The sequence below is a fragment of the Diabrotica undecimpunctata genome, chromosome 9, assembly GCF_040954645.1.
Source record: "Diabrotica undecimpunctata isolate CICGRU chromosome 9, icDiaUnde3, whole genome shotgun sequence".
Taxonomy (NCBI): Eukaryota; Metazoa; Arthropoda; class Insecta; order Coleoptera; family Chrysomelidae; genus Diabrotica; species Diabrotica undecimpunctata.
In genome coordinates, this window is record NC_092811.1 from 28,972,689 (window position 1) to 28,976,074 (window position 3,386).

Here is a 3,386-nt window from a genome sequence, read left to right on the forward strand (position 1 = left end):
TGGTTTTACCTTTTTCTTTTCTCGAGATGTCCTGTAGGACGTACAGGCACGTGACCTGTATTATTGTATCTTGAGTTATTTGTGTGGATGTCAGACTGTTGTATACGCAGCAGCTTTCTTTTTTGTCGTTGACATTTTTGCGGTCTTCTAATAGTTTATTAGACCACATATATCTTTTTGCTTTGAGACTTTTGGCTAAGGCTCAAAAGCTTTGATTTATTATCTTGTGTTCATGATATGGTACAAGTGAAGGTTGGAGTAGTTTACTGTTGTCTATTGTGACTCTTTGTATAAACAGAGGTGAAACAACCCGCTGCCGCCTATTGTGAATTTATCTTTTATCTTTATGTCGACGTTAAGACCACATTTGTTTAATAATTAGTTCCAGAAGTAGTTCTGGTACTACCGTTAAATGACCCACTGAGAATTAAAAGTTTATATTATTTTGACTCTGTTGGAGTTCTGCTAAAGAATGGTAAAAATTTCTTTGTGATTTGTACGACGACCATAATGGATTCAATTAGGTGTCAAAAATGTTTTACTATTCAACTTTTTTTATTGTTGTGGTGTGTTACAGCCAACATCACGATTTTTTTCATTATTGACGATGGACTGTAATATTTTTCTATTTCTTTGGAAGATTATAATGAATCTTCCGTTCCTTTTAAGTCTTATCGTAAGTTTTTGTTTCGTGAAAGACTCTTACGATTCTTTTTTTTGTTTCTTTTGGAAACATCAGTCTTAGACTGAACTGTTTGTGTAGCGATTGTGGCTTGTATGCCATATACCCATTTTTCTTTCTTCTTCTCCAAGATTGTGTATTAACGGTTTGGATTTATTTTCTTCTTTTGTCCTTCTGGAAGTCTTCTTGCTTTTAAATTTTCCACTGTGATCAATCCCAGAGGATATTCTTATGGAACTATTGGCCATCGTGTCCTTCTTCTTTTGCGTTAGTTCAATTTTCAACCAGTCAGTGTTTCGTCGGATAATTCAGATTTGTCTGAAACCGAATAAATCGGTTTTCTTAAATTTTTAATACCTTTCTTCTAAAATGTTTAGTCCATTCTTAATTTTTAATTTTTTAGTTGATTCCCTTTACGCCTTGCATACTTAATCTTTGCTACCTTCTTCAGCGACTATTCGACCCCTCCGTGGCCCGTGTACAGGAAGAGTTGCGCTAACGCGAACTTTATCCTGGAGAGGATTCGTTTCCTTTCCAAATTTTTTTGGCGTGGGGTCAGTACAGCACTGATACCCTAGTACTTAGTACATTGAATACCATTTTGTTTCGGCAAATCTGTCCCCTAGTGCTTCTTTCCCTTCAGGAAGTTGACACGTTTCAATTTTTTTGAGCTGTCTCGACAACCCTTGTTTTATGTCGGTGGTGTTGACTATTAGTCAGGGAGCATCCTGCTATAGTCAAGTGGATTAGTGGACCTATCCCTATTCCAATTAATAATTTTGTGTATCTCAGATGTTGTCGCAAAGAGACGAGCCTCTGGAAGTAGTGTAGGAGACTCCGCACGTCGATGTCCAGAGCAACTCAGTTTGGCTCGCACCCCAGTTCGTTGAACTGTTTTACTTTTTATTATTATAATATTGATCATTTATTGTGTTCAATATGTCTATATATATGTATATATGTCGTATTTCTTTTCGACATAAATTTTATTTTTATCTTATCTTATTCTACTTCGGTATTATTCTCTCTCTAGTTTGTATTGATCGAGATCTTGAGTTTATGCTACTCCGACCAAGAACCTATATTGATTTTAAGGGTGTTTGCAAAATTTAATCTCATTTTATTTTTAGAATGCCTTGGTAGAATGTGATATTTTTATGCTTATGTTAGTTTATATTACAATAAATTGTACATACCTTTAGTTGTCTTCAAGTGGATACAAAATTCAATTTATCTTATTTTACGGATTTATAAATCCAAGTAATTTTTTTGGTATCTATACCAAAGATATCAAGATTCCTCTGTCTAGTTACCAATGATAGTTCATTATAGTATCTGTTCATTTTGCCTAAGTTTTACTCTTAGTGTGAAGACCTTCGAATTTCGACTCTCTATTCGAAACCCCCCAAAATAATGTTTGAAAAGATTATTGTTGTCTAATATCCTATATTCTGAATGGCCAGACACTGAGGAAGGCTAGGGATGAAGTAAGCGGATTCCCGCTAGTTGACTCGTCGGAATGATAAGCCATTCATAATTGTATTTCAGTAATAAATCTAGAATAACAGCCTCCCGCGTCAGGAAACTTTTTTTAGTTCTCCAATACCTGTTTAGTTATGTAATCTAGAATTATTTAGACCCTACCCGAAGTTGACCCTACCCGAAGTTGACCTACCGATGTTGTCCCTATTATAGGCGGATGATACACGTTAGTTATCACAAATTCTAGTTGTCATACTAATAACTAAACATCAGCTTTTTTTGTTTCTAAATATAGATGTGTCTTACAGAAATTCTGATGTCTACCTTTCCCAGTAAACTTATTAAGGCTTGTCTTTGTAGAACTTTAATGTACCCAATTTTGAACTATTAGTAACTCTTTCCTTTTATTTGTGTATTTCTAAATGTGTCTATAATGACGCGCTGCGTTATTACCTTATGTTATTCGTGGATTAAGTCGTAGATGAAAGACTCTATGCTTCCGAACAAACGATGACACATTTGTATTTTGTATTTTATGGCGTTAATGATACGATTGTATTATTATTCTTATGTTATTCGTGGATTAAGTCATAGATGAAAGACTCTACGCTTCCGAGCAAACGATAACATTATTTTTTTTTTGTGTTTTATTGTGTTAGGTCTCATAACAACTACGCAGTAAATTATCTGTTTTGTATCTTGGTGACAACACTAGTATGTTTTGCTTTATATTACTTATGAAATTTCAAATAATAATATCTTAATTATATTGTTTCGATTGAATGCGAGCATTTGGTCTCAAATAATGATTTGTAGATATGATTTGTTTTATTCCGCTTTGTTCATGATATTGGTTATAGGTGAAATACCCTATGCATTTTGAGAGTGAGAATGCAATTTTTTTTTGTTTACATTTTTATAGTTGAGTCAATTCTATGCGTTCTGTTTCGCTTTGTTCTGAAATCTTTGAGTTGTTCCCACGTGAGTTGTGAAAGAAGGATTCTGTGAGTCCAGATTGTAGCTATATTTGTCCATTCTGTTTGTCTTACCTCTCCGTATATCTATTCCCACTTTTGAAAAGGTTAGTATGGTGTGCCACCATGCCTAGTCCGATTCCACGCTGGTACCCAGTTGAAATCGTGGGGAGGGCTGTGTAACCGTTTCAAAAGATTTAAAAGAAACTCATTATATATTTCGATTATATTTTTTTTAATAAAACTAA